Raw genomic sequence first — 25,514 nt, forward strand, 5'->3', positions numbered from 1 at the left:
GAATGGAAGTTTTATATATAAATCACTGAAATAAAACTGACTTCATTAGGCTTGTTGATATCACTTTTATTTTCCTCTGAATCTCTTCAAATAGAAAGAAAAAATGTAAGAATTCTTTTATTGCTGTACTCTTCTTTAAAATAATTGCCTAAAATAACTCTCTAATGTAGAGTAACTTTGATATTCTAATATCCCAAAGACAGCTATTTGCTGTTTAATACTGCCTTGAAAATTACATGGAAAATTAAACCATCCAAATAGCTAAGATACATTAATGTAACATTATACGTCTGACAAACTCACTCAAGCTAAAAATAAGTAGCATTAAATCAATAAATCCAAGCTATTTACATAATTGGTTCAATCTTTTAAAAGTCTCCTTTGCCACTCCCTGTTCATTTTGTTTTATGCTACACATATCATGGTTAATAGAGTTTTAATTAATTTGCAGGCAATGCTTCTTTAAGGAAAAGGAAGAAACTACTTATTATTAAGGATATTTAACATTTGGACATAACCTTCCATGTTTATATGACTTTTGCTTGTATCATCTCATTAGGATCCTTTGACAACTATTTCTATTTTATAGTCAAGTTGAATAATGTTCAGAGATACTAGGTGATTTCTTCAAGACCACCCAGCAAATTAAAGGTAAAAGACCAGGTCATCCAGTATCCATGTTCTTAATATTCCACAGCCTCTCAAATTTTTATATCACAGCCATAAAAAGTGAACATTTAAAATATTTTGAATTTACTTCTAATCATTTAGTTCTCTCTATATTATTCATTTCTTTAAGAAATAGTGCTCCAATAAATGGTTTTAAAATACATAATCCTATATTTTATTAAAATGTGAGAAGCCATGTTTTATTTATCCTGCATCTTTTGCATCCTTTGTGCAACCATTGTCCTTTTTATAGAGAATTCTTTATAGGATAGAATTTGAAAAGAATCCCCCAGCCCAGATGTCTTCTCCACTGCCTATTATTTCTTTATTTGAAAAAAATAATCGTATGTAATGCAGCCACCCTAAGAAATAGGTCACACATCTAAGAAGTATCAAGCAACATTTTAGGAAAGAAGGTAATAGATAATCAACTAGCAAACCTGGTGAGATCTCAAGTCCAAAGAGAAATAGTGTTCAGGGTCTGTCTCATCTTGTTTTTGTGTGTTTGTGAATTGCAGGCCAAGGTACAGAGTACTTCTGAAGATTGGAGGAAGGACAAAAGACAGCCTTGAGGTACTGAAATGGAATGTCTGGTGTAAAGGCCCCTACTTCATTATTTGCCTGGAGCCTCGCTGCTCTAAATAGAGTTCATTTTATGGAGCACTAATGCTATTAGGTGACCGTGAGAAATCCTGAGGCTACTTGCCCTCTAACCTCCAAGCCACTGAGTGCACTAATTCAATATCCTGAGCACTGTTCTTGACCCCTTTCTTGCTGTGAAAAGTTTGAGTCCTCATATGGCCCCAATGAGGAATTCAGCATTAGGGAAAACCTTTGTAACAGGTCAATGCATCTTTGATTAAAATTACCAGGACACTCAACTTTCCTCCAGTATGCTTTAACACAGAACAACCCAGGACTTCTTATAGGCTCTCTGGCCTACAACACAGCCAAATTTCAGCTGTGATAGAGTTCAGAGCACTGCACATATTCAAGGTTTCTCTCCTTCATTTTTACAACTGATCTGTGACAAATGATGAAATTTTCAGCATGAAATCTGCCATTGAGGCATCCATCTTTCTTTATGATATGTTATCAGGCCCTGCTACACTACAAGCCATAAATAAAATTGCAACTTTCATCTGCATTTCAAAATGAGGTGGAAGTATAAAAATTAAACATTTTCATTTTATTCTGGGTATCAGTCACTCTGTGTGCTCCAAAAACAGCAACAGAGACTTCCCGCTGCCTCTCCTTCAGAATGATTTCTTGGAAAGGCCATAAGAAAAGAATAACTTCTTATGAGCACATCTACAACACATATAATTTATGACTCTACCTACCTTTTCAGCATCAAAATGGAGTTCCCATACAGCCTGGGAAAAAAACAAAACAAAACAAAACAGGACTGCAGAGTTTTCTGACTGCATGGGTTACTATCAAACAAGTAAAACAAAATACAATCGCCACCTTCAACATATGGGGAAAATGCCACTTAATTCCCATTAGAATTTGGAGAGTTCAATTTTAGAAAATAAGGATTCTATGAGAACATGGTCATATAAATACCTATTTGACATGTCACATACAAGGGAAAAATCAGACCAAAGTAAAAGTATTTTAAGATAGTCTATTAAAAATCCATGTCTTTATCCATAAGAAAGTGGTCCAGAATTTGCTCCCACACTGTGTTTATATATTTGTGTGTTGGGCGGTGGCACTGTGTTTATGGATGAGGGTGTGTGTTAACATTTTTCTTTGGAATTTAAATTTAGAAAAAAGTACTCAGATCCTGTTGGGTAACTAAATGAATCAACCTGTCTAAACTATTTTTTTTACAAGAACTATATCTACATTCCAGCATCTTGAAACTATTGTAAACACACAGACCAAGAAAATTAAATTAATCCCCAGTGGGCTGTAAAGGTTGCTGTTAATAATGTTCATCTGAACTTAAGGCTTCAAGTATTGCACGTCTGTCAAATAAAGGAGACAGACAGCAAGGAGGGGCAGCAAGGAGAGGCTTGAAACAAGGAGAGCGCTTTCAGCTCCAACAGGTACAAATTGCAGATGGGAAAAAGATTGTTAGCAAAATAAATTATTTCCTGCCCTCCTGTAATTTTTCACAATCTGTGTGGCAATGATTTCACTGCTGACACTGTCAACATGTTCTTAGCATCTGTAGTCATTTACTGTGACCTAGTGGGTAAAGCAACCCTCTTCTCCAAATAACCAAACACCAGATTCTGCATATTGCAAAACGCCTTCTGCTTTCCTAAGTGTACAATGGAATTAGAAGAACGGAATCGGTCCAAATGCTGCATTTATTTAACAAGGTGGTTATACAGAGAGCAAGTGTTTATGAAGTCTCTTCTTATTTCCGAACTTCTGGTTCAATTTACAGCAAAACACGTTCTAAACTGCTCTCCCAGGAAAACATTTTGCAATGATATTCCTCCCTGAACCTCCCTGAACACACACCAACACACCCCCACACATCCTTATCCTTGATTCTGTTCTCTTCCTTTCCTCCAGAAATGAAGCATCCCAATCTGTTTGTTGTTGTTATTTTTATTCTAAGTAGCAATAAGAAGAGAAAAGCCATTTTTCTGGGCATGGGGATGGGGAGTCAATATATAAACAAAAGAACAGTCTGAAATCACAAGCATATACTATTTAAAAGGGGGGGGGGTATGCATTCTGAATCCTGCCAACTTAAGAGTAGATCATTCTGAATAATGTTACACTTTGGAGCTTGGGAGAAAGCCACCAATATCCTGTTTGGAAGACAGTGGATCTAGACTGAAATTAAATAATGGCCCTTCTGAGTAGGTATTTTTTTTTAGAAATCAATTAAGTTTAATGTCCTATAACAGAGACTAAAAAGTAAAGAATTCAGAAGTACAAAAATATATTTAAAACATGTGGAGGATGAATCCAGAAGTCAAACATCTGTCTTAAAAGTCGCAAATGAAGAACTAAGACAATGAAAAGGAAGAAATACTCAAAGAAGTAGCTGAAAAAAATTCCCCTGAATGGAATGAGAGATCATTATGTTAAGCAAAATAAGTCAAACTCAGAAGGTCAAAGGTTCTGTATTTTCTCTCATATGTGGAAGCTAGAGAGGAAAAAGGAAAAGAAGGGGGTAGTCTCATCAAATCAAAGGGAAATCAGTAGAGGAAAAAAACCATAGGGTGAGAGGGTGAGGGGAAGTGCTGGAGAGATTTTAGATAAATTATATTGTCATATTGTATGGAGGCACAATATGTAACAACAAATACCATCATTATGTACAACTATAATGCATCAATTAAAAAAATGTGGGGAAAAGAAAGGAAATTTCCCTGAACTTTGTTTTTAAAGAGAATGTTGTACAGATTCAGCACAATCCCTAAAGAACAAGGCAGGAAACATATGAAGAGTTAACACAACACCAGGGCCTGAGGTCAAGGTCAGTTAACTCTTGTGATCATGACCAATCCTCTTACCAAAGGTCATCCAACATCACTAAATCGTATAGTTGCAGGAGTCTTTAAGGAGACTCTTGTTTGTTAATGATGAGGAAATTCAGAGTTCAAGTTAAATAACTTCTTCAGAATTAAAAATGAGATGTGCCACAATACTAGAACAAGAACCTCCATCCCTGCTGTGAGACCAGTATCCAGTTGTGACTGTCTGTTCTTTATTAGGCTGTTTACTCAGAATCACAAGGCAGCTCAGCTGGTTGGCTTTACTCTAGCCTTCCCAAGGATGTGAAATTAGAAATGGAAAAATATCATTCTATAAAATCAACACTGTATTTTGTACAAAATAATCACTCACATGCATATATAAACAAGGGCGATGATTGCAGGGAACAAGGTTTACATATTGTCTTTAAGAAGAAAAAGATCCCAAAACATTTGAATGGTGGTGCATCCAAAACTAAAATCAGGAGAATACTGGCCATGAAAACAGATCATTCTCTCAGCTGACCATACTTTCCTCCCTCACCCTTATTTGGTCAGGGAGAATTCGTTAAGTTTCCACACATGAGGAAGTTGGAAGAAATGCTGCTCACTTAGGTGTCCAGCACAAGATAACCTGTGAGGAGCAATGTGAGAATAGCTAAATATGCTCTACTTGCCATTACCTCAGCTGATCTGAACAAAAGTGTGTTGTCTTGCACCCTCTGGTTCCCTAGGAGTGACAGGATATAACTTACTCTCAGTATTAATTTAACCAGTCACATATGAGAGCTTTAAAACCAGTGATCCCCACCCACCCACTGCACTACATCAAGCAGCCACATGTTGTCCCAGTGTAGACAGACTGTCACTTGCACTGCAGAAGCTGTCATAGGATAGAAAAAGTCATCTGAGTGTCTGACAGCCAGACAGCCTGCTTGAGAGGGAAGAGCGCCCAGGTCAAAGCCCTTGCCTAGAGTTCAAATATTTTTCTGTTAGAATAACAATCCTGACTGAATTGTCAGTGTTCTTGAATACATTTTCCTTGGTTTAAGGTTTTGCTTTGTTTCAATAAGTGGTTAGTCATTTTTGAGTCTAAGTGAGAGACAAGAGTTTTCTAAGAAGTTTCTTCTTCCATCAATGAACTTTCTGTTTCTAACAAAGGTTATAGATGATTCAAATATTTTGATCAGTGGTATTCTGGAAGATGGCAACTGTACAAGGCAGGAAACAAAAGCCTGCCTGGTAACCATCTTTCTAGATAATGTTAAGAATACTGGGGTTTGAATAAGCATGCCTCTCAATCAGAACAATAACACTTTGTCTTAGCCACGAAAAGATAGACATTTTATGAAATATAAAAGGACGTGAGTGGAATGAGAGCAACCAAATGAGAATATACTTTTTATATCAAAGCTAATTTCAGTTTAGTTTTTTCAACAAGAAGTTGTTATGTGAACAACTAGAGAAATTGAAAGACAAAGCCTAGAAAACTTGCAAGAAAAATGTGCTTTGTAAACAAAAAGAAATAGCAAATTAAACAAGCTTCACCTTATTTATTCTCCGGATGAAGACACATTCACTCTCATTAATTTGTGTTCAAGAGGAATGTTGGTATTTATCACAATTTTAATAACACTACTGTTCAGATAAATTAGCACGGGACTGGCTTGGTAATTTAAGGTTCATGGTTGAGACCCCTTCCCATGATAGAGGTCAACCTCATCTCAGCAAATCCATTACAAGCCCATTCAACAGCATTTTCCAAATAACATTTTAAAAATCTAATGTCCTAAATAGAATCCAAACAGTTTTAAGGATTGTTTGGTTTGTTTCGGTTTGATAGGGGTGGGGATAAAGTTTTAGCCTTCACTGTGAATAGATTATAGTGTTTTATCTGTAGAATGACTTTTTAAATTAATTTTAAATTAATTAGTAGAATGCATTTTGACATATTGTACACAAATAGAACAGAAATGGGTGAATCTCAATCATTGCATGGGCCTCTTTTATGTATTTTCCTATCTGAATTTTTTCATAACCATTTTAAATCACATATCTTGGCTGATTTGACTTTTAGAAATGATAAACTTCTTAGCTAAAATTAGAAGTCCTGAGAGGAAAATCAGTGTCCATAAGGGGCAATGGCAGTATTTATTAGATTTATGATAGAGTCCTCAAATTTAGCAAATAAAAATATAATGTTCCCTTGTTGTATGATAAATAATATTTCAGCATAAATTTACTTCATGTAATATTTGGCATATATTTACAATAAAAATCATTCACTCTTTATCAGAAATTCAGATTTAACTGTCTCATATTTATCTGGAAGCCCTAGTGTAGGGTTTCAGAAAATCTAAAATAGTAATATATTACTTACCTCTCATTTTTCCCCATAGATTTCATATTTAAAACATGGGAGAATTATCTTCCATTATATTCAACAATTTAATTATGTCAAGAACAGTATAATCCGAGAGTATTTTGATAAAAGAGAACTAGAAAATTAGATAAAGTTAAACATTTTCTATTTCTAACCATTTTTCTACATAACTAAAAATAAGACTCTTCCAATAATGCATAACCAATATTTTAAAAAATCTTTTTTATTTTTTCTTATTCACGGCAGTAGGATTTTTGCTTTGAAATTCTAAGTATTATCAGTTTTTTTATTTGTTCTTTTTAGTCATACATGATATTAGAGTCCCAAGTTTAAGTTGGGAGATCCTTCTTGTTTACTAAAGATGAAGTCTTAGACATCTTCACACATACACATAAAACAAGTAACACTATGGTCTATACAGCAAAGATTAAGCAAAAATTAGTTTAATCTTATCATACTAAATGTCAGTTGTATCATTCATTAGGTCTAAGGCTCATACTTCTAAAGTTGCCTTGGAGAAATAATAGAGAAGAATAAACCTAGATACACTTAACATCATGTCAGAAGAGCTAAAACCCCAACACCTACCTCTTATCCCAAAATGGAGAATAACTAACTGAATTCCTTACAATTTATAGAAAGAAGGGAGGAGGGAAAAATAAATAAATAACTATGAAAATAAAAAGAACATGTCTGCCTGAGTTAAAAATATTCTGAAAAATAATTGCAAATCTCATATCCACAACATGCTGGCACTGGAAGGCCCTTAAAATGGAAACCACTTCTCCAAGCAAGACAACCAATACCTTGCCTGATTTACTACCTAACACAAGACTAAAAAGGGACAAATGGCACAGTCTAGATCTCCAAGTGTCAGGATGACAAATGTTATTTCTCTATTTCAAAGGACAAATCATTGGTGCAGAGAATAACAAAATTTCAAAAGCACTCTGGCATAGTATCCTGAAAGGATATTAAAGTAAAACAGTAAATCCTCTCTTGAAGGAGGAACCTGTACCACAGGAATGACACAAGATACAAAGTGGAGGCAGCGGGACATGCACACAGGAATGGAGAAGAGAATTGTCCTTCATAGCAGTGGAGGCTTAACCCTGGAGCATACTCTGTGGGTGAAAGGTGAGTTAGGGAGGTTTTTGTTTGTTTGTTTGTTTGTTTGTTTGTTTTAGAATTTAAGACAGGAGGTGGGCCTTTTCTCAAGTGTGGCCATTGTTTTCCACATAATAGGTGCTACTTCCTAATCATGGGACTGTCACCCCTGGCAAGCTATTTAACCTTCCTTGCCTCCATTTCTTAATCTGGAAGTGAGAGTAATAATAGTATTTCAAATATAGTTGTTAGGGGGAGAAAATGAATAAATAATTTTAAGATTCTTAGAACAGAGCTGGGCACGTAGAATACACTAAAAACTACTGGCTATTTCAAGAAGTGTTTAATAGGAATTCCAAAGAGTTTGGGACCCCAGTTATTAACAATAAAAGTAATCATCACAAAAACTAACTATGTGGTACAGCAATTCACCAGCAATCACAAGTGTTACCTCATTTAATCCTTATGACCTCCTTGTGAAACATATTGTCTGATCCTATTTTATCAAGAAGTAAAGAGGTCTTCCCAAGATCCTGTGCCCAATCCATGTCACCCATAATAGCAGCCACTGGGTGTTTTTCTAAACTCTTAATCTCTGGACACATTTTAATGTGGTAGCTTATCAGGTTCTGCACTCTTGCTTGACCCACTTTTTTTGGCCCTTTACTCCTCACTGACGCTGCAGAAAACAGGCAGGATAAGGAACAAGAAGAAAAGTATCACTTCAAACACTCCAAATTTCAGCATCAGACTTTGGCAGAGTCACAAGACCATGACCAAACTGTTTGGGCACGTTTCTAAATTAAGCAACAGAAATAATTCCATCTTGCTCTCTGTCAGTCATCTTTTCACCCCAGCATAATTACAAGGTTTTCTCCTATGAATATCAGTTTTTAAATAATTTATGCAACTGTGTACAGCTCAACTACAAGTTTAAATGAAAATTTTGATAAATGCAAGTAATTGATGTTAATTTACATATTCTTCAATGATTACCATTGGTTTCAGGTAAATAGTCTGAGGTTCTTTGCCATATCTTAAATAATCAGAAATGACAGAGCCTCCATGAAGCTCTTTGTAAGGTCAATTCAGGATAGAGACAAATCATCTAGGCAGAGCCTGAGAAAGTGTCAGCAAGGCCCATGAAATCTGAAGAACTTCATTACGATAAGCAAATGAGCAAAAGTCCTGAGCAATTCATTTTCATAGAAATGAGATTAAAACTATTTGTTCATTTATAAATATTAATTAACTTGTAATATGTGCCAGGCACTGCTCAAAGCATCACAGATTCTGTGGGGAGAAGTTAAAGACCTGGCCCTGCTCCATGGGAGTGCATGGTAACAGGATTAGATCTCGTCTGGGGGAACAGAAAGAGTGCCGCTGCACAAGTGAGAGTTGTGATGAGCTCTGAAGGGATATTACAATGAAAAACATGGAAGGAATAATATTTAAGAACTTGTAACAAAGGGATGGAAAGTAACTGGAGCAGAGGGAGCCTGTGGAAGCATCATGATAGATGAGGCTGGGCCCATGATTCACACTAATGACTTTTTTATTCTAAGAGTGCTGGAGGTTTAAGCAAGAGCTGAAGAAAGGGTAGGGGGGGTGACATTATCAGCATTGGGAAGGTTTTTCCAATAATTATCTGGGTAAACCTGGTAGAAGATGGTTGCAGTGGAGTGAGAGATGACACGAGCTTGGGGGAGAATGGATGACAGGAAGGGAGCAGGTTATATATAGGAAGTAGAATTGACAGGACTGGATGATGGACTGGATATGGACTTATTTTGTCAAGTCTAACTGGCGTAAAGAATGGTGTCTAGTACATAATAGCCCTTAAATATTTGTGGAATAAATTTGGAATGAGCAAACACAAGGACAAGGGCAATGAGGTGTCAAGAATGACTCCTGAGATTGTAGATGGCATATCATAGATAATCTATTATTCCAGGCAATAATGGAATATCCAAGAATAAGATTAAGCTTGAGGTAAGAGTGCAAAATTTTAATTTTTGTCTTTTTGATCTTGAAATATCTTTGAGTTATTGAAGAAAGATGTCAAAAAACAGAGTGGATAACATGGAGCCAGGAAGAGAGGTCTCACTTATAGATGTAAATTTGAGAGTCACTTGTTTATAAGAAGTAATTAAAATTTAAGCATAAATGCTATTGCCTAAGGAGAGGCCACAGAGAAGAAGATGATCCCGAAGCAAGCTCACAAAAGCATTATTACCCAGAAAAAAAAATGTAGTGGAAAAGGAGTCTGTAGAGAAGTATGGGCACAGATAGGAAAGCAAGCCAAGACACTGTTTTCAGACAGTGACCACTAGTGTTGAATGATATTCAAGAGTCATGCATGATCAGACCAAATTAATGATATAAATACAAGTAGTTCAGATTAAATAGGATAATTGGGTGAATTGAAGACATAAAAACATGGTATTTATGCAATTGGAAAAAAAATAATATGGGAATTGGGAATGAGGGAGGAGCTCAAATTATAGGACATAGGATGTAGATCCCCAGTGGAGTCCCTAGCATGTATAAGACTCTGAGTTCCATCCGCAAGGACACACACATAGACACACACAATCATCTCTGTATTCCTTAGAAAACCTAATACAATGTAAGTGCTATGAAAATTGTTGTTATACTGTAGTGGCTCCCTTTCCTCTACCTTAATTAAGCTTCTCCAGAGACCCTCACCATAACTGCTCTTGTTAACAGAATATCAGCAAAGATTTCTGCAAAAGAGCTCAGTGTGGTTAGAACTTCCTATTTCCAGTCCCTTGGTCTTGCAAAAGCTAAGTTTAACTGCAGATTGATGATGTTACTGCTGCTTTTGTGGTAAAACACATAAAACCTCTGATTGTTCTAAAAAATGAGACAAAAAGTACTTTCTGAAAGTTAAAAAAAATTACATTTATGTGGACTCCTGCAAAAAATGTAAACCTCCAACCACCGCCCCCCAAAGGTATAAAATTCAAAGAATTTCTAGAGTCATGATACAGAGCAGGAAATTTCAGGCATGAACCTCTGGATCAGCTGCAGCCAATAAACATGCTTTCTGTGAATTTGTTGGGTGTCCAGCTTTATCAGCTTCATCTGTCCTACATCAATAGTATATTGCTTAGAGAATATGAAAGGGGAAAAATCTTTACGTTTTCAGTAAAGATGCAACTTTTAATATTTAAGGTCTATGGTTTTTGAATCTACAGACAGAGAACCTAAGGATACATTAACCAGTATACTCCATATTGTTGAGGAAAATCCAGTGATTTGGAGTTGGGGCATACAAGGTCTTTAGATAAATGTATTTGATTCGATGCTCTTTCCACCATACCATCTATCCTTCTTACTGATAAAATATATCTCAAAAAATATATTTATTGGCCAACAGGTCCATGAAAAAGTGCTTAACATCACTAATCATCAGAGAAATCCAAAGAAAAATCACAATGAGATATCACCTCACCCCCAAGAAATGGCTATTATCAAAAAGAATAAAAAGTTAACAAGTACTGGTAAAGATGTGGAAAAAAGGAAAACCTTACACAGTGGGAAGGTAAATCAGTGCATTCACTGTGGAAAACAATACAGAAGTTTTTCAAAAAGTTAAAAATACAAATATGATCCAGAAATCTCACTACTGAGTATATATCCAAAGGAAATGAAATCAATATGTAGAAGAAACGTCTGCTCTCCAATGTTCAATGCAGCACTATTCACAGTAGCCAAGAAATGGAGACAATCTAAATGTACCTCAACTGATGAATGGTTCAAGAAAATGTGCTACAGGGTAGGGGAAGATGGCGGCGAAGGGAGTGCATCACCCCTGTGTGCCGTGTCACTGTGCGGGAGAATGACGAGTTAAAACAGCTTAAGGCTGTCTTGTTGGGAATTTCCAGCGAAATTGAGGTGCTCCAGAATCTAGTGGAGGGATTTTCAGCGCGTGAGGATCGGCGGAGGGGCTCGGTCGCGAGCGATTTCTCCGCACGGAGGGTCGCACGGCTTGTTCGGCGGATTGCCCCGCGGCCGGAGTCTGCAGCGCGCGCTGGGAAGCAGAGAGGTGGAGGCGAGGAGGTGCAGCGCTGCAGATTCTGTGGGCTTCTGCCAGCGGTGGAATGGCTGCGCTCAGTGCTTAGTTCTGGGTTTGAGACGGAGGAGGGAAGCGGTCCAGTTCGGTTCTCCACACCGGTCAGTCCACAAAGGAGGCCAGCAGCCGCCATCTTGGAGAGCTGACGTAATCATCCCTGTTTTCTACTGATCTCAGCTCATTCAGCTACGGAACAGGTGATTTCAGGCTATTATTTGCCTGCTTCTCGCAGACAGATAGCTCAGGCTCAGGACTAGAGAACCCGCGGTGACGGCTTCTTGGAGCTCGCCCCTAGCAGAGCATGCTCCGAGCTCTGAGCAGCCAGGTTCTGGTTCCCGGAGCTGCTTTGGTCCAGGGCTGGGGAACCCACGGAGACTGCTTCTTGGAGCCTGCTCCTAGTGAACCGTGCACCGAGCTCTGAGCAGCGGGTTCTGGCTCCCGGAACTGTTTTGGCCCAGGGCTGGGGGAACCCGCGGAGTCTGCTTCTTGGAGCCCGCTCCCAGCAGAGTATGCACCGAGCTCCGGACAGCCGGGTTCTGGCTCCCGGAGCTGCTTTGGCCCTGGGCTGGGGATCCCGCGGAAACTGCTTCTTGGTCCCTGTCCTGCTGGGTGCTGTGGGGGCCAGAGGGGCAGAGTGGAACTGCCGCCTGCACCCAGAACAGGCCAAGCGACCCATTGGCGTGGTATCACGTCACCCCAACTGCAGCTGGGGCCGAAGACAGCAGCCGCCCACGCCTGGATCAGGTCCAGCGACCCGATGGCGAGGTAGTCAAGTCACCCCATTTGGAGTAGGGGCCGAACAGAGCGGCCGCACGAGCCAGCAAGGTAGGCAGACCTGCGACCCACCGGCGGGACAGGCCCGGTGGCCTGCCAGCATGGTGGACACGTAGCACCGATTGGAGTGGGGGCTGAGAGGGGCCATTGCCTGTGCCCGGAAAAGGCCCAGCGACCCACTGGCGTGGCAGTCAAGTCACCCCATTTGGAGTGGGGGCCGAGCAGAGCCGCCGCCCGAGCTCGCAAAGTAGGCAGACCGGCGGCCCACAGGCGGAACGGGCCCAGCGGCCGGCCGGCAAGACAGACACGTCACACTGGTTGGAGTGGAGGCGGAGCAGAGCCGCTGCCCGTGTCCAGAAAAGGCCCAGTGACTCGCCAGAGGGGCAGTCAGGTAGCCCCATTTGGAGTGGGGGCTGAGCAGAGCTGCCGCCCAAGCCTGCAAGGTAGGCAGACCTGCGACCCACGGGCGGAACAGGCCCAGAGGCCTGCCAGCGTGGTAGACACGTCACACCAAGTGGTAGACACGTCACACCAATTGGAGTAGGGGCCGAGCAGAGCCGCCGCCCACATCCGGATCAGGCCCAACGACCCGTGGGCGTGGTAGTCACGTCACCACAATTGGTGTGGGGCCAGAGCAGAGCTGCCACCCACGCTCGCAGGGTGGGCAGACCTGCGACTGACCGGCAGAGCAGGCCTAGCGGCCCGCCAGCATACAAGACAGATCACCCCAATTGGAGGAGGAGCACAGCCACTACCCGAACTGCAAGGGAGATTTTTCAACTATACAAGACCAATATAAATAAATAGGGGGAATATTTCAAAAACAAAACAGTTTTACCAAGCAGAAAGAAACGCGAGCAGTATGAAAAGACAAGGCAAGAAAGGACCATAAGCAATGCAGGTCAACTCAACTTTAGAAGAGGAAATAGCTGCAACAGATGGAATGTAAGATAAAGAATTCATGATATACATGCTTCAGATGATCTGGAGTCTCAAGGAAGACATGAGACAGCAAAATCAGACAATGAAAGATCACTTTGACAAGGAATTACATAAACAAATCCAAGAAACAAAGGATCAATTATACAGGGAGATAGAGGTAATAAAAAACAAACAAATAGAAATCCTAGAAATGCAGGAAGCAATAAACCAACTTAAAAACTCAATTGAGAATACTACCAGCAGAGTAGAACACTTAGAAGATAGAACATCAGACAATGAAGACAAAGTATTTCAACTTGAAAAGAACATAGACAGCTCAGCAAGACAGTTAAGAAACCATAGCAGAACATCCAAGAGATATGGGATAACATAAAGAGACCAAACTTAAGAGTCATTGGGATACAGGAAGGCATGGAGGTCCATACCAAAGGAATAAACAATCTATTCAATGAAATAATACGAGAAAACTTCCCAGACTTGAAGAATAGACAGAATCCCAAATCCTAGAAGCCTACAGGACGCCGAATGTGCAAAATCATAAGAGATCCACACATAGACACATTATAATGAAGATGCCCAACATAGAGAATAAGGAGAGAATTTTAAAAGCTATAAGAGAAAGGAAGCAGATTACATTTAGGGGTAAATCAATCAGGATAACAGCTGATCTTTCAACACAGACTCTGAAAGCTAGAAGATCCTGGAATAACATATTTCAAACACTGAAAGAAAATGGGTTCCAGCCAAGAATCATGTATCCGGTGAAATTAAGCTTCAGGATAGAAGATGAAATTAAAACCTTCCATGATAAACAAAAGTTAAAAGAATTTGCAGCTAGAAAACCATCTCTTCAAAAAATCCTTGGCAAAACATTACAGGAAGAGGAAATGGAAAATAATAATGAAAACCAACAGTGGGAGGTAGGACAGTAAAGGGGGGAAAATAATCAAAGAAGAAAACAAATCAGGTTTAGTAACATTAATAAACAAATATGGCTGGAAGAACAAACCATATTTCAATAATAACCCTAAATGTTAATGGCTTAAACTCACCAATTAAGAGACACAGGCTAGTGGAATGGATCACAAAACAAGACCCAACAATATGCTGCCTACAAGAGACGAATTTGATAGGAAAAGATATACATAGACTGAAGGTGAAAGGTTGGGAAAAATCATATCACTCATATGGACTGCGGAAACAAGCAGGAGTGTCCATACTCATATCAAATAAAATAGATTTCAAGCCAAAGTAAATCAAAAGGGATAAAGAGGGACACTACATACTGCTCAAGGGAACCATACACCAACAAGACATAACAATCATAAATATATATGCCCCAAACAATGGTGCAGCTACGTTCATCAAGCAAACTCTTCTCAAGTTCAAGAGTCTAATAGACCACCATACAATAATCATGGGAGACTTCAACACACCTCTCTCACCACTGGACAGATCTTCCAAACAAAAGTTGAATAAGGAAACTATAGAACTCAATAACACAATTAACAACCTAGACTTAATTGACATATATAGAATATACCACCCAACATCAAGCAGTTACATTTTTTTCTCAGCAGCACATGGATCCTTCTCAAAAACAGATCATATATTATGTCACAGGGCAACTCTCAGACAATATGAAGGAGTAGAGATAATACCATGCATCTTATCTGATCAGAATGGAATGAAACTGAAAATCAACGATAAAAGAAGGAAGGAAAAATCATGCATCACTTAGAGAATGAACAATAGGTTACTGAATGATCAATGGGTTTTAGAAGACATCAAGGAGGAAATTAAAAAATTCTTAGAGTTAAATGAAAACTCAGACACAACATATCGGAATCTATGGGACACATTGAAAGCAGTTCTAAGAGGAAAATTCATTGCTTGGAGTTCATTCCTTAAAAAAAGAAAAAAAACAGGGCTGGGGATGTGGCTCAAGCGGTAGCGCACTCACCTGGCATGCGTGCGGCCCGGGTTCGATCCTCAGCACCACATACCAACAAAGATGTTGTGTCCACCGAGAACTAAAAAATAAATATTAAAAAATTCTCTCTCTCTCTCTCTCTCTCTCTCTCTCTCTCTCTCTCTCTCTCTCTCTCCTCTCTCACTCTCTCTTTAAAAAAAAAGGAAAAGAAAAAAACAAAAAATAAATGATCTCATACTTCATCTCAAAATCCTAGAAAAAGAAGAGCAAAACAACAGCAAAAGAAGTAGCAGGCAAAAAATAATTAAAATCAGAGCTGAAATTAATGAAATCGAAACAAAAGAAACAATTGAAAAAAATTGACAAAACTAAAAGTTGGTTCTTTGAAAAAATAGATAAAATAGACAGACCCTTAGCCATGCTAACGAAGAGAAGAAGAGAGAGAACTCAAATTACTATCATATGGGATGAAAACGGCAATATCACAACAGACACTTCAGAAATACAGAAGATAATCAGAAATTATTTTTAATCCGTATACTCCAATAAAATAGAAGATAGTGAAGGCATGGATACATTTCTTAAGTCATATGATCTGCCCAGATTGAGTCAGGAGGATATAGACAACCTAAACAGACCAATATCAATTGAGGAAATAGAAGAAACCATCAATAGACTACCAACTAAGAAAAGCCCAGGACCGGATGGGTATACAGCAGAGTTTTACAAAACCTTTAAAGAGGAACTAATACCAATACTTTTCAAGCTATTTCAGGAAATAGAAAAAGAGGGAGAACTTCCAAATTCATTCTATGAGGCCAACATCACCCTGATGCCTAAACCAGACAAAGACACTTCAAAGAAAGAAAACTACAGACCAATATCTCTAATGAACCTAGATGCAAAAATCCTCAAGAAAATTCTGGCGAATCGGATTCAAAAACATATCAAAAAAATTGTACACCATGATCAAGTAGGATTCATCCCTGGGATGCAAGGCTGGTTCAATATACGGAAATCAATAAATGTTATTCACCACATCAATAGACTTAAAAATAAGAACCATATGATCATCTCGATAGATGCAGAAAAAGCATTCGACAAAGTACAGCATCCCTTTATGTTCAAAACTCTAGAAAAATTAGGTATAACAGGATCATACCTCAACATAGTAAAAGCAATCTATGCTAAGCCACAGGCTAACATCATTCTGAATGGAGAAAATTTGAAGGCATTCCCTCTAAGATCTGGAACAAGACAGGGATGCCCTCTATCACCACTTCTGTTCAACATAGTCCTCGAAACACTGTCCAGAGCAATTAGACGAAAGAAAGGCATAAAAATAGGAAAAGAAGAACTTAAATTATCACTATTTGCAGATGACATGATTCTATACCTAACAGACCCAAAAGGGTCTACAAAGAATCTATTAGAGCTAATAAATGAATTCAGCAAAGTGGCAGGATATAAATCAACATGCATAAATCAAAGGCATTCCTGTATATCAGCGACAAATCCTCTGAAATGGAAATGAGGAGAAAAACTCCATTCACAATATCCTCAAAAAAAAATAAAATACTTGGGAATCAACCTAAAAAAAGAGGTGAAAGACTTATACAATGAAAACTACAGAACCCTAAAGAGAGATATGAAGAAGATCTTAGAAGATGGAAAAATATACCCTGTTCATGGATAGGCAGAACTAACATCATCAAAATGGCGATATTACCAAAAGTTCTCTATAAATTCAATGCAATGCCAATCAAAATCCCAACAGCATTTCTTGTAGAAATAGATAAAGCAATCATGAAATTCATATGGAAAAATAAAAGACCCAGAATAGCAAAAACAATGCTAGGCAGGAAGTGTGAATCAGGCGGTATAGCAATACCAGGCTTCAAACTATATTACAGAGCAATAGTAACAAAAACAGCATGGTACTGGTAGCAAAACAGGCGGGTGGACCAATGGTACAGAATAGAGGACACAGAAACCAACCCACAAAACTACAACTTTCTTATATTTGATAAAGGGGCTAAAAGCATGCAATGGAGGAAGGATAGCATCTTCAACAAATGGTGCTGGGAAAACTGGAAATCCATTTGCATCAAAATGAAACTGAATCCCTTTCTCTTGCCATGCACAAAAGTTAACTCAAAATGGATCAAGGAGCTTGATATCAAATCAGAGACATGGCGTCTGATAGAAGAAAAAGTAGGCTATGATCTACATACTGTGGGGTCGGGCTCCAAATTCCTCAATAGGACACCCATAGCGCAAGAGTTAATAACTAGAATCAACAAATGGGACTTACTCAAACTAAAAAATTTTTTCTCAGCAAAAGAAACAATAAGAGAGGTAAATAGGGAGCCTACATCCTGGGAACAAATCTTTACTCCTCACACTTCAGATAGAGCCCTAATATCCAGAATATACAAAGAACTCAAAAAATGAGACAATAAGATAACAAATAACCCAATCAACAAATGGGCCAAGGACCTGAACAGACACTTCTCAGAGGAGGACATACAATCAATCAACAAGTACATGAAAAAATGCTCACCATCGCTAGCAGTCAGAGAAATGCAAATCAAAACCACCCTAAGATACCATCTCACTCCAGTAAGATTGGCAGCCATTACAAAGTCAAACAACAACAAGTGCTGGTGAGGATGTGGGGAAAAGTGTACACTTGTTCATTGTTGGTGGGACTGCAAATTGGTGCAGCCAATTTGGAAAGCAGTATGGAGATTTCTTGGAAAGCTGGGAATGGAACCACCATTTGACCCAGCTATTCCCCTTCTCGGTCTATTCCCTAAAGACCTAATAAGAATATGCTACAGGGACACTGCTACATCGATGTTCATAGCAGCACAATTCACGATAGCAACATTGTGGAACCAACCTAGATGCCCCTCAATAGATGAATGGATAAAAAAAATGTGGCATTTATACACAATGGATTATTACTCTGCATTAAAAAATGACAAAATCATAGAATTTGGAGGGAAATGGATGGCATTAGAGCAGATTATGCTAAGTGAAGCTAGCCAATCCCTAAAAAACAAATGTCAAATGTCTGCTTTGATATAAGGGGAGTAACTAAGGACAGAGTAGGGACGAAGAGCATGAGAAGAAGACTAACATTAAACAGGGATGAGAGGTGGGAGGGAAAGGGAGAGAGAAGGGTAACTGTATGGAAATGGAAGGTGATCCTCAGAGTTATACAAAATCACATACAAGAGGAAGTGAGGGGTAAGGGAAGAATAATACAAGTGGAAGAAATGATTTACAGTAGAGGGGGTAGAGAGAGAAGAGGGGAGGGGAGGGGAGGGGAGGGGGGATAGTAGAGGATAGGAAAGGCAGCAGAATACAACAGACACTAGAATGGCAATGTGTAGATCAATGGAAGTGTAAATGATGTGATTCAGCAAGCTGTATACGGGGTAAAAATGGGAGTTCATAACCCACTTGAATCAAACTGCGAAATATGATATATCAAGAACTATGTACTGTTTTGAATGACCAACAAAAAAAATAAGTTATTGATTTAAGAGGATGAAAGTTACCTCTGTAATCCAGATTTTTCTTAATATAGATTGAATTCTAGCATTCTATCCAAAAAAAAAAGGAAAAAGCAGCTTTACATTTATGAAGACATGAATTGGTGTGAGCATATTTTATATACAAACAGAGATATGAAAAATTGTGTTCTATATGTGTAATAAGAATTGTGATGCATTCTGCCGTCATGTATTTAAAAAATAAAAGCAATTTAAAAAATAAATAAATAAAACATTTTTTTTTTACTGATAAAAAAAAAAGAAAATGTGCTACATATACACAATGGACTTCTATTCAGCCATAAAAAAGAATGAAACTCTGCCATTTGCAACAACATGGATGGAACTGAAAAATCATTCTCTTAAATAAAAGAAGCCAGGCACAGAAAGATAAGTACCACATGATCTCACTCATATATGGAATGGAAGTGCAGAGTAGAGGCAGGGAAGTGTGGCAGGGAGGGCAGATGAAGAAAGGATGATTAATTAATTCAAAGTTATATTTAGAAAGGAGCAAGTATTTCTGGTATGCAACTGCATGATACAGTGACTATATATAACAATGATGGACGGCACATTTCAAAAAGCTGAAGAAAGTATTTTGAAAGTTTTCACCATAAAGAAATGACAAATGTTTAAGGAGATAAACATATTTACCCAGATTTAAACATTATGATTATATTCAAACATCACCTGGTACCACATTATTATGTATAATTTTCATGTTTTTTATTGTTTTTGAGCAATTTTATTGGTTCTTTTTAGATAGATAGATCCACATATACTAGTAGGACTCGTTTTAACATAGTTATAAAATCATAAAATATATTTTGTTCTAATTTAGTCCTCAGTACTTTCTTGTTCCCTCCCTCCCTCCCCATTTCCTTCCCTCTCCTCCACTGATATTTCTTGCTATTTACTTATAGTTTTTAATTAGTGTATCAGTTAAAAATAAAAAATATATATGCAATTGCTAAGACAATTCTATACATGTGACTGTTCTTTGTGGGAACAGTAAAAAAAAGTCACTAGAGCAAATATTCAAATCAAAGGAGAAACAGAAACCATCATTTTTCACCTTTTTCCTCTTGATAGATGAAATACAGAGATGAATTAACTGATTGATGAACAAATGTATCTATGAATACAGTTTTTGCATTTTTACATTTGTGTCTTAATCTACAATTAGCAAATGGTAAAAGAGTTTTTTTTTAATATTTTGACAAAGAGCCTTGTATTTAAAATACACAGCTTCCAGTATCCTGGCTTGACCCATCTCACAATTCTGTAAGTTTCTTAAGATGCCTACAGGGTTTTTTTTTTTCTCTCCTAAAGGACCACTACCATATGTTTCTAAGTTCCTATGAAACCACAGGGCATACATCTGAGGCCTATAAATAAAACTTTTGTTTGTATCTCAGGATCAAAACTGTATCATCAATTAGATTGTCCACTCAGGTTATGATGAAACAAAGCCCAGATGCCATAATTTCACTTTTAAATGTTACAGCATATCTCTAAAAGATAAGGTCTTTCCTTTAAAGATAACTCTACCATCATTATCACACCTAGGACAAACTTCCTTGATTTCTATTTAATACATTGCTATTGCATTGGTCAGAGAAAATGTGAACACAAGACATGAATCAAATAATCGTGACCTGTGACTTAAAGTTCCCATTACATTTCATCACAAATGAGGGAGAATATGTTATGTCCAAATCCACTCAAGTTCATGACAGGTTTTTGTTGTTGTTGTTGTTCAATAATTACTTCTTTTATATTCTTCTATCAGTGTGCCCCCTACTTATATCAAAATTTCTCCATCAAAAGGCTTTGCCTGGTGGAACAGATATCTGAGTCCTTTTCTACTAATTAGTGTTTAAGTACCTTAATTGGAGAATGACATCTTCTAGCTACAAATAATCAAAAAAGAATGCAAACACAGCATTTTGTTCAGCTATTTCAAAATTGTTCTGCCATAACATCAGTAGTCCTTTGACAAGGGTACATAGAGAATTATCCCTATGCTTGAGATAAGTGCCTTGGGGATTTTCTGGGCTTCAAAATGCTAATCTAGGCACTATTGGAGGCTTTTGGTATCATTAACCATGGTGCAACACCATGTAGTGCTTTGAAACTGAGGGTGAGCTGCAGGTCCTTTTTTGTCCATTAAGTCAATGTGTAGTGGCAAAATAGTAATCAATGGAAAGCAATATAAGTGACACTTTTGCTATGCAGACATATCCATGTTCTACAGGAAAAGAATAATATCCAGTGGCATCCTTGTTTAATAGAGAACTTGTAGAAGCTTCTTCAACTTCTGAAACCTTATTCTCTGACTCCTAGATGCAGAGACCTTAGAGAACCCTAGGATTTAAGGCTGCTCTTTCCCCCATTTTCCCCAAGGTCTATGAGCAACTCCCTTTAATGCAATATTTTAATTGCATAGGATGCATTGCAGAGAAAGTAATTCAACCAACCTCTCAAGGTTCCTAAACCCATGGGAACGACCCCACCCCCATGATTAGGCAGTTAATATGCCCTAGTCTTTCCTATTAGAAGATTCTGAGTACCTCTCTCACTAGATTTACTGACACATCATTGAATGCTCTTATTTATTTGGCTGTTCCAGTCTGTTGACAATAAAATTAGAGTTCAGCCTTAATCAATCAGGAGAAATGTCCTCAAGCCTCCAGCCTAAGCCTCCTGTTGTAGTCTGACATAACAGAATTCTGCCTTGAGAAATTAAACAGGAGAACTCAAGGGGTGCATTCCTTTCCTTTGTCATGGCCCACTGTTCATCCTTCTTCATCAGGCCTTCTTGCAAAGGAGTGGCTTTGACCAGGCAAGAGTGGAGTGTTGCTGGTTCCCTTGGATTAATACCAGTGAGCTTCAGTTTATTGCATAAAGCCAAGATTTGCTAAGATTTTAAATTATAGTTTTAAATATTTTAATGATAAAAGGGAAGTGAAATATGCCCAAGTTCTAGAAATTGAGTGTCAGCATAATAAGGAAGGGACCTAGAATTATTGTCTCCTTCAATGAATTAGTTCAAAGGAAAGAAGCTGTAAACTAAAAGTTCCTTGATCATGAAAAATGTAACTGCTATATAATATACCCCCAAAACTTACTGCTTTATCTCCTGCCCTTTGAACTAATTGCAAGAAAATCAAGGGCAGCAGGTCTGGGGTTGATTTTGAAGTCATTTTGAGGTAATTTAAAGTAATTGGGATTTTTTTATGACAGTTGCTATAAAGAAGAATATATAGCTTTGCTACGCCTTGTGACAGTTCTTTGAATTACACCTGCAGAATAAGAAGTATGAGGCCTGGCTGTTAATTTATAGCAATACACCCATTCTACCATCATGGGCTAGCATTACAAATGAGCAAAGGATAAAAAACCGTCTCTGGGTAAAATGAGAAGTGCCTGTGAGTGCTCCTATCCAGCCCAGCCTCATTTCTACCCAAGTGCACATCCATACAGATTCTCATACGGCCCTCTGAAGCCAATCTGCATCTTGGAGCCAAATGGCAACTCATCTGGAATCCCGAGTGCTAAGTGAAATGCTTAAAATATGCAAGGATCTTAATTAGTAAAGGATTAGAGAAAAAAATAAGTGTTCTATTAATAATTAGACAAAATTGAAGCATGATGACAAATGCTCTGTCTCTGAGAAGCTTGCTGGGGGTAAAGCTTGTCAGTTGCTGCCTCCTTAGCACAAATTGCATTTGATCTCAGGAAGGGCTCTTAAGAGCAAAAGAGTATGAAGATGTTTTCAGTATCTCCTCTTCCCTTCAGTGTCCCTGCTGTGTGGGCCCTGCCATAATTAGACACTGGCTTTTAGTGGGATGCTTTGAGTGTTCAATTAGGTTTCCTTTCTTCCTAGCAGTCCTGTTTTAATATGAATGAACACAAAGCCAATTATCTTTTAGAGGCCTGCTTTGAATTGCATTGACAATCTTCCCACATGTTTGACAACTATCACCCTGAGACACTGCCCCTAATTCAGACATAGTGGAGAAAAAAAAAATGTCCTAAAGTTCTCTTTGAATCCAACTAAAAAGCATGATGCCTCTTGCTCTCTACAGTGATAGACCAAAAGTTTGATATTCCAAGTGTGTGCCATAGCAGCATCACATCTCCTGGGAGCTCTTTAAAAATGCAGAATCTGAGCCACACCTCGGACCAACTGAGCCAACATTGAACAAGATCAAGGGTGATTTTTATGTACATAAAACCTTGAAAAACACTGATTTAAGGCCATCAAAATATCTGCAGTCATATATAACATTGAGGGGAAAATCTTTCTGATTTTGTCTCATCAAAATGCAAAACATAATAAGTAGTTTTAGCAATATTCAAAAACATAAGTCAGAATATAACTGTTTGGGTAGTCATCAATGAGGCCCACAAGGACTAGCAATTCTCTTCTCATTCTGAGTATTTGGAAATGTTGCACTTTCTACTCCTTAAGCTTGGATATGCTGGGTGGTTGCTGTAGTTCTTGAAATGTTAGTGAAGGCAATAAGTGTCCTGTGGAGGCACCTAGGACCTGGAACGTCATTTTTTATGCTCTCTCTTCTACAACCAAAAGGTTCATGAAAGACTATGTTAATGTGGAAGTCCCATAAGAGTAGAAACAGAAAAAGAAAAAAAATTAGTTTCATTATTGCCACGTCACCCAAACAGTGGACATAAATTATAGAGTTTTAGCAATATTCACGGAAATAAGAACTCTACTAATACCTAGAGGACAGCTGTCCTCAGAGAAATTTCTTGATCCTCACTAGATTTTATGTGAGTAAGAAATAAGCTTCTGTGATGTGCAGGCATTTTTTCTTACTGCAGCATAATCTCATCTTTTCTGATTGCTACAACTATGTATAGATGAAATGAAGTAGAGAAAATCAACATTTGTCCTTTGGACAATGAAGATATAAGGAGCTTACAGTTACAGTCCAACATATACTCAAAGGCATCAATGTCACCCTAATATCCCAATTTCCATCACAGCATAGCACCATTACATAATATATCTTGAGTTACTGCCTGTTAAATAGGGAAACAGTATTTTATGGTTTAAGGGAGAGTGAAGAGGTTCTAATAAAATTCTGCACCTCCTCTTTTTCCTAAAAATATCCAAATATCCTGCTTTATATTCATTGTAAGCTTTATTCATCTGTTTCTGATGTGTCTAAAAGCTTCTACAGGTTACCCATAAAGCAAAGATGCCACTGGAGATTATTCTTTTCCTGTAGAACATGGATATGCCTGGATAGCAAGGGTATCTTTCAGTTACATTGCTTTTCATTAATTGCTCTTTAGCCACCACTCATTGATTTAGTGGACAGAAATGGATCTGCAGCTCACCCTCAATTTCAAAGCACTAAATGGTGCTGCACCATGGTTAATGATACCAAAAGCCTCTGATGGTGCCACTAGAGAAAATCTCTGGGCACTATGCGTAGTGCTATTACTGACTGGATTTAATCAGTTACACTAATTTGCATTTAATAGTTGGCTATCACCAAGATATTTCAAAGGAATACTTGTTTATAGAGAAAAAGGAAGAGATTTTTTTTTTCTAATGAGCATTTCAAGCTTGCTTGCTGTGAATTTTTTTACCCTGTCTGCCCTTCTCATATATCCCAACAGCAAGATTGGCTCTCAATTTGGGCATGTCTCTCATGTATCATTTTTAACTCCAAAAGAGTTATCTTCTTCTTTAAATTAAATTGGCATGTATTACAAGTCTAATTTTACAAACTTTCTCATACATATCCAAATTTCCTCCAAAGTGAATTATGTATATTTAAAATTTTGTCTTAATCATGCTTCTCTTTGAGAAATAAAAGTTCACGGCTCTTGTGGAAGTTTGTTTATTTTCTCACTCAAAGGAATTCATAGAATAACTAATGGAAGGATGTTGTTCTTTAAAATGTCATAAACCAGCAATGGTCTTAAGATTTCAAAATAGTTCATAGACTAGGATTTGATCCATTTTTATCTCTAATCCATAGCAATGGACAATTAGAAGATGATGCTATACCTTCCTGTAGTGATCATGCTTTCTAAATAAATAGAATATGGAAATTACTTGAATACTAACATGGTAAGTTTAAGCTAAGCAGTAAATTAGTTGTAGGAATCATTTAAGTAAGATCCAACCAAACTCGTATCTTACATCAGGTAAACCCTATGTTGAAATAATACTTTAAATAATTAGTTGATTTATACAAATGAGAGATTCATTGAGAAATTAATTTCCTCATTTTCCAAATATGTCTAGAATATTTGTAACCATCTAAAGATCATCTACATGATCATGTAAATTAGTGCCACTTTAGAAAACTCTTTGGTGATGTCTACTAAAGCTTAAAACATGCCTATCTTATTACCAAGTATTTCTACTCTTAAGTCTATGCCCAAGAAAAATGAATACATTTAACCCCTAAAATATATGATTGTTGAGAGTAGCACTTTTATAATATCCTCAAGCTTGAAAAATAACCAAATGGCCATAATTAGTATGTTAGATAAATAAACATGCACACAGGAAGCAGAGAGCTCTGCTCACCAGGGTCAAATG

This window comes from Spermophilus citellus (genome assembly GCF_964194105.1).
Source record: "Spermophilus citellus genome assembly, chromosome: 1".
Lineage (NCBI taxonomy): Eukaryota > Metazoa > Chordata > Mammalia > Rodentia > Sciuridae > Spermophilus > Spermophilus citellus.